This window comes from Sciurus carolinensis, chromosome 11 (assembly GCF_902686445.1).
Source record: "Sciurus carolinensis chromosome 11, mSciCar1.2, whole genome shotgun sequence".
In the NCBI taxonomy this organism is placed as follows: domain Eukaryota; kingdom Metazoa; phylum Chordata; class Mammalia; order Rodentia; family Sciuridae; genus Sciurus; species Sciurus carolinensis.
In genome coordinates this window covers 18,403,097-18,418,444 of record NC_062223.1, presented here as the reverse complement: position 1 = coordinate 18,418,444, position 15,348 = coordinate 18,403,097, and the positions used below count along the sequence as shown (strand labels likewise).

Genomic DNA, 15,348 nt, shown 5'->3' with positions numbered 1-15,348 from the left:
TTTTAGAGACATTGTTGCATTGCATATGATAAACTTCCATGAAAACTTCCATTTTACAGAGGAAGGAATTGAGGCAGAGCAGATTATACATTATTTGCCTCTATTAATTGTCAGGACAAGAATTCAAACCCAGGACCCCCTGTCCCTACAGGTACAAAATTTCAAAAATTATGAAATTACATGAAAAAACATTCAACTATGTGCTTTCCTATGATATAATTCAAAATAAAAATAATAGTTAATTTTAATACATTTGACTATGGTATTAATATTTTATATAGGATCAGCATTTACTTGGCATGTACAAGGTCCTGGGTTGGATCCTTAGCACTTCCAATGTTTTTCTTTAATAACTTATACAGACTTTAATAATTAGATTTCAATTTATACTTTATGAAAGCAAAAATTTGTGTGCATGTGGATGAGTGTGTGTGCATGATATGTACACACATATGTATATCCACATACGATTATGGGGATTGATGGTGACTTTCAAAATTTGTCCTTCTCCACTGAAGTTTCAGCTTCCTTCAAATAGACTTTTCCCCTTTCTTTGTTCTTCAGGAACCATGTGAGCTTGTTTGTATGTTCACATTGAAAAGCTAAGAAAGTCCAGATGTCTAGGTAAACTGTGGGCTTATAAATCATAACCCATAAGTTATTTTTTGGAAGACTCTACCAACCCCCTTTCTTTTAATACTCTTAAAGCCTGTCACAGTGTACCTGTTAACCTTGATTTCTGAGTCTTTTGAGGATTTTACACTATAAACTTAGTCAAATCTGATCTTTCTCTATGATGATCTTTCTCATATTTGGTTTTCTTGGGTCTGATAAATGACCTATGAATCATCAATCCACTTTTCAGGTAGAAACTTGTACCATTATATCTTCATTCATTTATACCTTTTAATAAGAAAAATCTTTATTACATTGCATAAATGAAATAATAAGTTACAAATAATACAAAGAGTTATACAAAACTGTTGTTGAGAAAAAAAAAAAAAAAAAACTAAATCCCACTGACATGTAACAACTGAAATTCTCAATCACATTGAACCCAGAGTAGGAAGTATGTTATTGGCAGGGGCATGATATTGATTCAGTGCATTCCCCAGAGCTCGCTTGTGGGAAACTTGTTCACTAAAGCAACAGTGTTGAGAGGTAAGACCTAATAAGAGGGGACTAGGTCATGAGGGCTCTGCTCCCCTAACTGAATTAATGTTGCTCTTGGGGGAGAGCATCATACATCTAGAGAGTAGATTTCTGATTAAAGCAGATTTGGGCCTCTCTTGCTGTCTTGCTTTCACTCTCTCTTGCCCTTGTACCTTTGGTCATAGGAGGTGCATTAAGAAGGCCCCTGCCTGCATCAATCTTGGGCTTCTCAACCTCCAGCATTATAAGCCAAATAAATATCATTTTTCTATATAAATTACCAAGCTTCTGGTGTTATGCTATAGAAATATCAAATGGCCCAAGACAGTGATTCTGTTCCGTAGTCATTCAGGAATCCAGCCTGAAGTAGACTGCAATAAGCAACATGGGACCACCAGACTTTAGAAATAAAAATACAGGATGCCCAGTTAATTTTGAATTTCAGATAAACAATAAGTAATGTTTTACTATTTCCCATAAAATATTTAGACCATATTTCTACTAAAAATATGTTTTGTCTGAAATTCATATTTTTACCTGTTTTTCCCTGTAATATCTTGCCACCCTAACACACGACTTGCAAAATCTCCCTGAATGTCAATATACACCTAATAGATGAAGAAGAAAGGGTGCAGAAAGTCATATGGTTCTCGTTTCTGTAAAAATGGGGTGGGAGAGTTGGTTCAGGTCTAGATGTAGCATACATTACCTTTGCCCACAATTGGGCAGAACTTCACATCATGACCACACAAGAGCAAGTGGATTGGAAATGAGATTATGTCTGGTCTCATGGGATGTCATCTGTTCATGGCAGCAGCCAACTTTTGCCATACCAAGGGTCCGGGATTCATTGCTCCAGAGTTTGAACTTATATTAGATGAGTAAAATGGTAACCATCTGAGGAAAACTACAGGCTGCTAAAAAAAATTCAAAATCAGATTTTAAAATTGCCTTACACAACATAGGAAATTCTATCATAAAGGAATAGTGTGTTAATTTACATTTACTAGATGCACACGTTAAAAGACAGCATTTATCTAAGAAATAGTCTTCATTTTAAAATTAACTCAGGATTCTAATGTACTATTCATGTGCTGGCTTCTTATCAAGAATATGTTTCAAATTATTTGGAAAACAAAACACTCTATTGTGTTTGTCATGAACATCAAAGTCAAGAATGTAACATAAAATGTAAGCTGTCACAAGATTTTCTCTCTGGTTGTGATACTTGTTCTCTGCAGGATTTTGGTAACCCATGACACAAGGAAACAGCACTGAAGTGACTGAATTTACCTCCTGGGATTTGGTGCCCAACATGAGTTTCAGACCGTCCTCTTCATTGTGTTTCTTGTGATCTACGTGACATCCATGGTGGGTAACACTGGAATGATCCTACTCATCAGGACAGAGTCCAGACTCCAAACGCCCATGTACTTTTTTCTACAACATTTGGCTTTTGTGGATATCTGTTACATGACTGCTGTCACTCCCAAGATGCTGCAAAACTTCATCGCAGAAAACAAGTCCATATCCCTTGCTGGATGCTTAATGCAAGTATTGGTCTATGCAACCTTTGCCACCAGCGACTGTTACCTGCTGGCAGCTATGGCAGTTGACCGTTACGTCGCCATCTGTAAGCCTCTTCACTATCCCATCCTCATGTCGAGAACAGTCTGCATCCAGATGGTCGCCTGTTCATACCTCATGGGATCAATAAATGCCTCCGTTCACACAGGTTTTACTTTCTCACTCTCCTTCTGTAGGTCCAACAGCATCAATCATTTTTTCTGTGATGTCCCTCCAATTCTCACCCTTTCATGCTCCAATATTGACATCAACGTCATGCTACTTAGTGTGTTTGTGGGATTTAACTTGGTGTTCACTGTGCTGGTCGTCACCTTCTCCTACATTTACATCATGACCACCATCCTGAAGATGACTTCTACTGCAGGGAGGAAGAGGACCTTCTCCACGTGCGCCTCCCACCTGACAGCTGTCTCCATTTTCTATGGCACCCTGGCTTACATGTACCTACAGCCTCATTCTGGGAATGCCCAGGAGAATAGGAAAGTGGCCTCCGTGTTTTATGGTGTTGTCATTCCCATGTTGAACCCCCTGATCTATAGCCTGAGAAACAAGGAGGTGAAAGAAGCTTTAAACGTGGTGGGCAAAAGGTTCTTTTAGGTTGATTGCAAGTGGTTCAAATTCAACAACTCAAAGCATCTAGTAGAAACATGTTACCACCCTTTAATAATTTTGACACTGAAAGCATGTTAACATGTTCAGCTCTAAAATCAGGACTACTCCTGTCAACACAAGATGAAGATCTTAGAATGAGGGAAATTTCCTAAGAACATCTGAGACTCAACTTCCCTTGGTTATCATTCAAAAATATACATTCCATTCCTCATGGAAAAGGCTTCAGGGACATTATTAGAAAGCACATATAAACTTACAGAGTATCATTTCAAACATTTTTAAAGTATATTTTAAATAGGTATAAAGAATTTACCTATATATAATCGGTATTAAAATTGAAGTTGTTTCTTCTTATTTAAACAATTTCCCTCCTTAATTATATACAAATTAAGTCTTTTATACATCCTGTTCCAAATAGTAGACAAATATGAATGTAAAATATGTTTTTAAAATACTCTTAGGACTCATGCTGTCCTTTTTCCATATTTGTTATATTACATAACACTTGAACATACTTATTTGTAATCAGTTACCTCTTTTTTTTACATTATTCATTTTATTCCTCTTTTAACATTTCTGTAACTTTGTGAATTTTACAAATAAGCAAATCCAACTTATACATCATTCTCCACTTCTCAGGGAAAACTTTCAGCTTTTGATTTTGGGGGATTGGCTTCTTTCACTTAGCATGATATTCTCCAGTTCCATCCATTTATTTGCAAATGCCATAATATTATTCTTCTTTATGGCTGAATAATATTCCATTGTGTATATATACCAGAGTTTCTTTATCCATTCATCTGTTGAAGGGCTTCTAGGTTGGTTCCACAATCTAGCTATTGTGAATTGAGCTGCTATAAACATTGATGTGACTGTGTTACTGTAGTATGCTGATTTTAAGTCCTTTGGGTATAAACTGAGGAGTGGGATAACTGGGTCAAAAGGTGGGTCCATTCCAAGTTTTCTGAGGATTCTCCACACTGCTTTCCAGAGCAGCTACACCAATTTGCAACTCTACCAGCAATGTAAAATGTGCCTTTTCCCCAACATCCACACCAACATCTATTATTGTTTGTGTTCTTGATAATAGTCATTCTAATTGGAATAAGATGAAATCTTAGAGTTGCTTTAATTTGCATTTCTCTAATTACTAGAGATGTTGAACACTTTTTCATATATTTATTAATTGCCTGTATGTCTTATTCTATAAGGTATCTGTCCAGTTCCTTGGCCCATTTATTGATTGGGTTCTTTGTGTACAATGAATCAAAATGCAGTCTGTAAAAAAATCAAAAAATAAATAAATAATTTTAAAAAATGAAAAAAATGCCTTCTAGCCAATGTATAAAAATTACATCCCATTAGCATAGCTTCAGTGTTTATATTAATTAGCCTTTATTGTTCAAGTATGCCTCTGTTCTAAAAAAAATAAGTGAATAAAATTGATACTATAATGAAAAAATGTACATACAAAAAGTTACCTTGTTTTTTAAGGACACATACAAGTGTACAGATCAAACACTATAATAATTATTTATGAAAGAACAGAAAAACAAGAGTACAAAGAAGGGATAAAAGAGCATAAATAAGTGAAACAAGAAAAAAGATCATGCTCCATTATAATTTGAAAGAAAAATAACATGTGAAGAGTTACCTCTTTATTTCATCTCTTTCTTCCCTATAAATGGGGAACTCCTGCAAACATTCTCTCTCCTTGATTCTAGTAGAGGTAATCTAGAAATAGAAGGAACTAAACAACTGCTAATGACCATTCATTTGCAAAAGGAATACCAATCATTTTTGTTCAAATAACACTGAACTATAGAAATTCAGTGGGAATTCAAATGTAGGCCAAGAGTCCTTTGAGTAAAGAACGAATGGTTGGCAGGAAAGTTTCAGAGCACAGATAAGACCTCACTGTGTAAGGGCAATGAAGGAAAGCATTTGTAGTCAAAATGGCAGGTTCTACCTCAAAGTGAATTGATTTTCAGGTAGCACTCTGATCAGGATATGATTCATTCATATATATATATATGAAACCTACATGTTGACATGTTGATTCTTTTTCAAGTCAAGATTGACATAATGATGGTTAATTATTTCATCCCAGGCATCTACTAATTCTCAGTAATTTATTAAGCACTCATTAAAATAATTGTTGAATGAGTAAACAAAGAATGTGCTCAGACAACTTGAATGTATCCTTTGAATAAAAAAGTATACTAGCCACAGTCCAGAATGGCAAACCATTCTCATGGCAACACATGCTTCAAAAAAATACCTATTGAGTCCAGCACCTTTTTCTGAACATTCCTTTGGAAGCTCAGATCTTCAATCAGCATTGAAAGTCAATTCTGCAAAGATTACTAAATTATATTTTTAAATAGTCTACACTTGAAGGGAAGAAATATGGTATCTTATACCAAACAGTTTTAGGGTAAAAATCACAGGGAGAAGAAACCAACCACATGAACTTAAAGAAAAAGAATTTCCTTACCTTTCCATATTTATATTCAGTGTTGTGACAAAACACAGTTGGTTGTCTACACACTGTTCATTCTCTGACTCCTTCCTGAAACAACTCTGGTTTATAGGGAAAATAATGGCAGCCAGTAATGGTTTATATCCTAGATTCCATTGCAGGTTGAGCAGCTTGAGTCTTAGTTTTCATTGTGGAGAAAACGTCTTGATAAAAATCATGTGTGGGTGGATGTTCACTGAAAACTTAAGCTTATTCTAAGAAAAGTCTGACCTTGTCCTCAACTACTGAGAAGTGATCCCTAAGTTGAAGGAATGTCCTGCCTAATAGAAATGTCAGTATTTGCCTTGAGAATTTAACCACTGAAGAGTCCTACAAAGTGATGTATAATGGAATTTCGGGGAAGTTTTATATAAATTTCAAACTCCACTGGAACTGGAGACAAAAGGTATTATTTGATCCTCCAGGAGTAGCTTGGCTTAAAGAATTAACCACATGGCTGATATGTCCCTAAATCCAAAAAAAAAAAAAGAAAAAGAAAAAAAAAAAAAAACCTCTGGACACCAAAAATCCAAGTAAGCTTACTGGGTTGACAGTTCTCCATATTAAAGACACATTGCCTTAACTTTAAATTGATGCAAAGAGAATAACACATCCTTAAGGATAATGGACCACTCCCAGGCTTCACTCTGTGCATCCCTTCTTCATTTCCAATTTTTATTCTTCTGCTTGAATGTAAATGTGCTTGTAGGTGAAGTGCTTTCCTGATGTCTTCCTCAGTTTGGGCTCTATGATAGATTACTCTTGACTGGCTGACTTTTAAACAGCAATAACTTCTTTCTCATAGTTCTAGAGCCTAAAGGTCCAAAGTCAAGATGGCAGTAGGATCTGGTGAGGGCACTATTCCTGGTTAGAGATGGACAACAGCTCATTGTGTCCTTGTGTGGCAGAAAAAGAGTTACAAGCTCACTTAAACCCATGTATGATGAGGGAAACACACTCATATGTAATTATCACCCAAAAGTGCCATTTATTTAAACTATCACATTGTAGTACAGGATTTCAACATTTGAATTTTGGAGAACCACAAACATTCAGTCCATAACATTCTGCCTCTGGGACTCTAAAAATCTTAGCACTCTGACATGCACAATGCATTCATTCCACTCTGGCTATTCCAAAACTTCTTGTATCTACCATCAACCATAAAGTCTGAAGTTCCAAGTCTCATCTAAGTGTCATATAGATAAGACACAAATCAGATTCATGGAATTATTCTACAGCCTCAAATTCAAATTTGAGCCTCAAATCCATCAAGATATGTGCTTCCACAATACAAGAGGAGGACAGGCATAGGATAAATATTCCCACTCCAAGAAAGAAATAGGAAATAAAAGGGCTGATGGGACCCAACCAAGTAAAAAACCTGGAAAGGTGACTTCTGTGAGACCCAAAGACTCAAGAATCATCCTCTTTGGTTCCATGCACTTCCCTCCAGGCCCTCTGAAGAAGTCCCACCTTCCAGACCCAGAGGTTGACCTCTCAGCAGAACCTATTTACAGTCCATATTCCTACCAGTATTCTATTCATGCTTTCCTAGATGATCTCCAAGAATAAGGAAATTTCCTCTATATCTCTCTTTCCTTTCTGAGGCCTCATATGAGTCACTCTGAGAAGTCTGTTCACAGAAGTCTCTACTTTTTTCTATCAACTTCTCAAAATAGATCAAACCTCCATCCATTACCCTAAACCAAAGCCACTTTCAAAATTTTAGATATCTAGAACTGTAGAGCCTCACCCTAAGTAAAAATTCCTGTCTTTGTCAGTTTGGGCTAGTATAACAAATTACTGCGGGCAAGGTGACTTTAAAATAACAGAACTTATTTCTCACAGTCTGGGGACTGGAAGTCGAGATGAGCAACCCCATGCGATCAGGCCCTGGTGAGGGCTTTCTTCTGGGTTGGAGATGGCTAACTTCTCATTCTGACCTCTCATGGCGGACAGCAAGAGGGGAATCAAGCTCCCCCTGCACTCACAAGGCACAAGTCCCCTCAAGTCAGCACTGCTCCACCCTTATAACTAGCCATCCTGCACCCCTCCCAAAGCCCCCACCTCCTATTACCAGCACTTTGGGGGCAGGATTTCAACGGAGATATGGAGGGAGAAGGTGGACATGAACCTTTGGTGCCTAACATCAGAGTCATGACATATTCTAGTGCATTATCAAGTCTGAGGTTGATAATGAGTCGCTATTTTGTAAAAAGGGTGGTCCTTGGGACCCCTAAATTTTGGATGTTGTCCGAAGTGACATCCATTTTGTGGGAACTGTTGCTTCACACTCTGCAGTTGCTAAACTGTTTGGTGGCGTTCATTGCAGGCAGCAGAGGGAAGAACAAGGAAAAGTGAAGGAGGAAATGCAGGGAAGAGCAAGTGGCTTAGCTGGTTTCCACTTTGGGGAACTGGAACTCAGTTCCACAGGGGCCTCGAATGGGCTATGTAGTGTCCCTCAGAATGTCCCTCCCGGGACGGGAGGTTGTGACATTTATTCTACTCCCCTCTCCTCCACTCTTTGAAGGTTTGCCAAGGTTGTTAACAGTCCCTCAGCTCTATGCTGATTCTGATGGGTGGTCTTTCATGACTTGAGATTCCTGAGGCAAGAAGCAGAGAGATGCCATAGAAGATGGGCCCCTCTCAGGATGGAGAAAAATCTACCACTTCTCAAGTACTGAGAAGATGTGGTGCAAGGCCTGAGTATTTCTGCTAATCTCTATATAATCTAATATAACAAAGGTGCAGACAGTGATATTTACCTTGAGGGTTCCTGGGATATTTAGAGAAAATTTTTACTTTCCTGTTCAAGGGTGTGTGAGAGATAGCCTGTCCTCTGTGTGTTTATTTCTTGCTTTGTAAGGTGTTATGATGTCTGAAGCTGAAGTAGACCCATTAGATGGTGAGGCAGCCAACGTGTGAGAAAGACAAAGCAAATCAAAAAGGTACTGATCCTGACTCTCAATCTGCTGTCACAAAGGGAAGTGAATCCTTATATTTAAGCCAGATTCCTGAGACACGAGCCATTCACTAAGGAAAACTGAATTTTAAACCACTAGACTTTTGATAATAACTTCCCCTCATTCATTTGCTATGTAATTAAAAAATCTACAGGTTAAATGAATTAATCTTTCTATTTATATATTAATTAAATTACAGACTTACAGCAAACAAAGCTCGAAGCCTCTTGTTTTACAGGTTGTCTGAAATAGTCTCATGTCATAAAGTACAACTAGAATAAATGTCTTTGTGTAGAGTTGATTTTTAAAATGTAAGAATTAAAAATAATAATTCAAGAGCAATTTTTAAATAAATAAACAATGGCAAATATGGTATTATGATATGTATTCACATTACAGTATATTTGTCAGACTGGGGAACATAGGCCCATAAATTTGGGTTAGATTTAGATTTCTTTTTTCAGAAAGGTATTTTTCATTGATTATAGGACCATACAGATTTATACACACATAACTACTGGTCCTAAGACATATGATGCTCAACCTGATTCATAACAAAAAAGGAGTTATTAAAGAATAAATGACATGAGAAAGAATTATCTTCTCCAGGAGTCTTAAAAAGCCTCATCTTTATTAGTTTAAATTTTCATCAGCCAAAAATCACTAGATAACATTGTTTATGCAATTCCATCTCGGCTCTGGAACCTCAGATCCTCAAGGGAGTGAGTATTGGTCCCTGAGGTCGCAGCCATAAGCTCTCTGGTGGAGAGGAACCACAGAGACCTCCCTGCGCAATCAGAAGCTGGAGCAGCTTCTGAAGCTGGCGTAAGTACCAGAAGGCAAATCCCATTTTCAACAGTAGCTGTGTAGCACTGCTGTGTGTAGGAAGCAGCAAAGCACCAGGGTCAGAGACAGAGTTCCTGCATGTCTCACCCCAAGACCAGGACTCAGCTCATCACAGGTGATGTGGTGGAAGGGAAGGGAGGGAGGGATGAACGTTGCCTGGGGAAGCATGCGAATGAACACGACTGAATGAAGTGACCAATAAATTTATCAAGCAATTAATATTATTTGCTTTTAGTGTAACACTCGCCTGTTAGGCATTCGATGCCTGCCTCTCTGATGTAAAGTCTACATAAGTTTGCCCACTTAAACCTCTTATCGCGTCCATGCAGGCTCACTTTTTCCTGTTAATTTTTATTTTACTCTTTATTTTGAAATGCTCATAAATTTACAAGAAGTGGCAAAGTTAGGGCAGCGTGCCTAAGCACACTTTACCCAGTGTTCCCTCAATGCTACATCTTATGTAATTGCACTCTGACACCAAAACCGAGGTTTTGAAGATTGGTATCGTGTGTGCACGCACTTCTCTCACTGTCTCAGGTGTGCAGATTGCTGCAAACCACCATAGTCATCGAGATGCAGAATTTTCCATCACAGAGCTCATTCCACACCCTTCCCTATACAGACACATCACCCCGCTCCACCAACAGTCTCTGGCCCCTGGCAATCCCTGACCAGTTCTCCATCTCCACAATTTCATTTTGATAATGTTATAAATGAAATCACACAGGGCATGCGGATTAGAAATTACCTTTTTTATTAACCCAGTGCCATCGAGATCCATCTTGCGTTTGTCAACACTTTGTTCTGCTTATTTCTAAGTGCTGTTTCACAGTGTAGATGCAGCCCACTTGAACCAACAACACCATAGAGAACATTCCAGTTATTTACTGTTGGGGGAATTGACAAATGCAGCTGCTTTGAAACTCATGTGTACATTTCAAAATGGATATGGTTTTGTGCAAATATAATTAACTAGGTGGACAAGGACTAGGCAGTATGGCAAATATATTTAGATTTTTTTAAAAGCTATCAAACTTTGTTCCAGAGATGGTACCATTTTGCATTCCCACCAGCACTGTATGGGAGACCCAATAGTTCTGTGTCTTTGCCAGCATTTGATATTGTCACTAATTTTATGTTAACAATTGTGCTACATGCCCAGCAATATCTTATTATGTTTAGTGTGGTGATAACCCATTGTGTTCTTTTTTATTATTATTTTTATTTGTTCTAATTTGTTGTACAGACAGTAGAAGGCATTTATGCATTTCGATAAATCATACATAAATGGAGTGTAATCTCTCATTTTTCTGATAGTACATATTGTAGGATCACATTGGTCATGTAGTCATATATGTACATGAGGTAATCATGTGTTTCACTCTACTATCCTTCCTACCCCCATACCCCTTCCCCTCCCTTCACTCCCCTCTGCCTAATCTAATGTAACTCTACTCTTCCCTAGCACACACACCCCTTATTGTGAATTAGTATCTGCATATCAGAGAAAACATTTGTCCTTTGGTTTTGGAGGTTTGGCTTATTTTGCTTAGCATGGTATTACCAGTAAATGCCATAATTTCATTCTTCTTCAAAGCTGAGAAATATTCCATCATGTATAAATTTATGTGTGTGTGGGGGTGTGTGTATATATATATATATATATATATATATATATATATATATATATACACACACACACACAGACACACATTTTCTTTATCCATTCATCTGTTGAAGGGCACCTAAGTTGGTTCCATAGTTTAGCTATTGTGCCATTTCCCTGATGACTACTGACATTGGATATATGTTTATATGTTTATTCTTCAGCTATATCCCTCCTCTTTGAAGAAATGTTTGTTCATGTCTTTCCAGTGTAAACCTTAGGAACTAAAAGTTTGGTCCTCTTTTCTTCTGAGGATTTATGATTTTATATTTTGCATTTAAATACAAGTATTTTTGTTAATTTTTGTGTAAGATATAAGGTTTAGGTCAATTTCATTTTTCTTCCTATGGATTGTCAGATGCTCCAGAACTATTAATTAAAATGGCTATCTTTCTCCTGTCGAATGACTTCTAAATCCTTTTCAAGGTTCAGCTGGCTATTCCCGTATGTATCTAGTTCTGGGTTTTCTCTTCTGCTTCATCTTTGTGTCTTTATCTCCACCAATATTAGTATAAATTACTAAGCAACATAACAAACCCTGCTATCAAGGGGAATGATTCACTTACTTTGTTCTTTCTCAGAATTGGTTTAGATATTCTAACACCTTTTCCCTCCCACAAAATTTCCAGAATAACATTGTCTATTTCTAAAAAAAGAAAAAAAAAAAGTTTTGCAGAGATTATCAGGGATTAAGTTACACCATATAAAATTTTGGTAGGATTGACATTTCATTGTATTGAGTCTTCTAATCCATGAACATAGTAGGTCTATTTATTTAGATCTTTGTTTTATTTCACCCATGTTTTCTAATTTTCAGCATGCTGATCCTATGCAGAATGTATTAAATATTTACTCAACTATTTCAGTTTTTTAGTGATTGTGAAGTAGGTGTTTTAACTTCAGTTCCCACCTTTCTGTTGCTAGCATAAAAATACAATTGATGTTTTATGATCATCTTGTATTCTGTAAATTTCTGAACTCTAGGAGACTTGGGTAGATTTCTCAGGATCTTCATCATAGACCATCATGTCATCTGAAAATGGGTGTGGTTGCATTTCTTCCTTTCTGAAATGTGTGGTTTTGTTCCTTTTCTTCCCTGAACTGGAACTTCCAGTACTATTGTGAACAGCAGTAATGAGCAAAGATTTGCCTTGTTACTGATCTTAAGTGCTAAGCGTTTAGTGTCTAACCATTCAGAACAGCTTTTGTAGATGTTTTGCATCGAGTTGAGGAAATTGTTTCTATTACTAGTTTCAGTAGCTTTGTCATGCAATCATAAATAAGTGTTGAATTTTGTCAAATTTGTCCACAAACTTTGATGATCCTGATATCCTTCTTCCTTTGTGTGTGTATATGTGTGTGGGTGTACTACATTGATTGGTTTTTATATCCTGAACCAGTCTTTTACCATTGGTGATGGTATATAATTGTGTATCTGAATTGTATTTGCTAACATTTTATAGAAGATTCTTACCTCTATATTCATAAAGGTTTCTTCTTTCATAATTTCTTCATCTGGCATTTCTGTCAGAGTCTTAACTGAATTTATAGGAGAAACTGGGAAGTGTTCTTTTCATAGTATTTAATTCTTCCTTAAATTTTGATGAATTCCCCAGTGAGTTTTGAATGGGTAGTTTTACATTCATAAATTTTAATTTCTTAATTGCTGTATGGCTATTCAAATTATTGCTTTCATATTGATTTAGTTGTAGTTTTTACTTTTCTTCTAAGTTGTAAAATCTATGTGTAGAGTTACCCATGTAATTCCCTTATTACTCATTTGATGTCTGCTGGGTATGAAATGATTCAACCTGCTTTATTCCTGGTTTAATCATTTATATTTTCTCTCTTATCACTTCAGATCAGCTGTGTTTTACTGACATTTTCACAAGGTCTTTCTCTATTAAATTGCACTTATTTCTACCTTTAGCTTTGCTTCTTGATTCCTTCTGCTGGTGTTAGGTTCACCTTGTCCTTTTCCTCGTTTCTCCAGGTGGAAGCTGAAACCATTGGTTATAGACTTTTTCTCTTGTCTAATGTGAGCCTTCAGGGCTATACATTGCCCTCTCCACACAATTTTAGGGGTGTCCCCCAAATTTTGATACATTATATTTTCATTTTTCAATCATTTTAATGTTTTTATTTCCCTCATTGACCTTCTTGACCAAAATGATGTTTAGAAATGAGTTTTTCCCTTTACAAGTTTATGAACATATTTAGTTCTCTTTCTGTTGTTGACCTCTAGTTTGAATTCACTGTGTCCAGAAGATAGTCACTGTAATTTTTCAATTATTTTAAGCTGATATAGAGCTTTTGTGGCCCAGATATGGACTCACTGGAAGTATATTTATACGTGCCTGGGAAAAGTGAGTATTCCGCTCATGTTAGATGGGGTGCTCCATGTGTCCAGTGGACTCTAATGATCCAAGAGTTCTATGTACTTGCCGATCTTACATCTAGATGTCCTACCAATGACCAAGCAGGGAATACTGCATTCCCCAATACTAAGGGTGGAGTGCCTTTTCCACTCTTCACTTCTATCACGTTATGCTCTGTATTTATTGCAGTTCCCTGATTTAGTGTCCGCACATTTAGGATTGCTGTTCCTTCTTAGTGGATTAACCATTTTGCCGTTGAGTAACATCCCCCTCTGTTCCGGGTAATTTTCTTTCATGTGAAGTCTGCTTGATCCGACATTAATATTGCCTCTCTTTCATTTTTTAGTTGAGGTTTGCATGATATTTCTTTTCCTTCCTTTTCCTTTGGGCCTACAATATCATTATATTTGCATGACTTTTTTGGTCCACCACATATAATAGCATGCTTATCTATCTTCTCTGCCAAACTCTCTCTTAATCGATATTAGACAAAGGAGTCCTGGAATATCAGGAAAGATGAAGGAGTGTGGAAAAAGCAAAAACATTAATAATTAAAGAACATTTACATTCTTGGGTTTTCTAAATTATGTTTGACCATTGAAGAACAATTATTAACACTCTGAAGTGATGGAAAGATACAGGCCAGTAACATTTAAGATGGGAGACTATCAGGAATAACAAAGGAAGTAAGGTTTCTATACCACCCAAATTGGTAAAATGCAATATTAAGAATTTATCTATATAATACCTAGCTAGAACAACCACTTTAAACAAAAAGCTTTATTAAATAGGGTATATATTAAAACCACTACAGAAAAACTAGAGTGAAATTCTTTAAAATGCCAAGTAACCTACAAAAAAGCAGGAAATAGAAACAGAGAAACAAAATAGAAAGAACAAACAGAAAACAAAAATGTGAAAAGACAGGAGTAAGCTTTAGCGTACCAATGACAACATCAAAGGTCAGTAGTGATCATTTTAAAACTAAAATTTCACAAATTTCTGTTGTAAAAATAAAAGAACTGACTTTATGATTTTAAAAAGTGACGTTGTCTCTCACCCAAACCACATTCATGGATAATTATAACTAGTTAGTGTGTATCATGTATAAATTTTATCCACAAATAAATAAAGAATGAAAGCAAAGGAGAGTGAGAGAAAGCTTAATTACTAAGAGGGCTCACACTAAAAATATTTTCCTACAACTTGCTTTCTTCTCTTTTGCCCATGAGACGTGGGCACTTTTGGATTATGTCTTAATACATAATTCCTATCTGCCGATGTATTTAAGCCTAATTCCAAACTTTCATTTTTAGAAACATTGTTGCAGTGCCCATGGTGAACTTGCAAGCAAATTCTGTGCACCCATTTTAGAGAAGGAAGTGAGGCAAACAGTGGCTACATCCTTAGTATTTGTTAACTGACAGGAAAGAATTCAGACCCAGGGCTTAACAATGTAAATGCCAAGAAAGTTCAGATGTCCTAGGTAAACTGATGACCTGTAAGTCAGTCTCAAAAATTGTAACCTATAAGTTGCTGCCTAGAAGGTTCTCAACCAATTCTCATTCTTTTAATACTCCCTTTTACCCTGGCACAGTGTTCCTGTTTGAGGATTTTGCC

General features: G+C 36.7%; 1 pseudogene; it reads left to right on the top strand.

The window, feature by feature from the left end:
* The first annotated feature begins 2,407 nt into the window (after positions 1-2,407).
* Positions 2,408-3,336, top strand: LOC124960388 (olfactory receptor 5AK2-like; annotated as a pseudogene).
* The last annotated feature ends 12,012 nt before the right edge of the window (positions 3,337-15,348 follow it).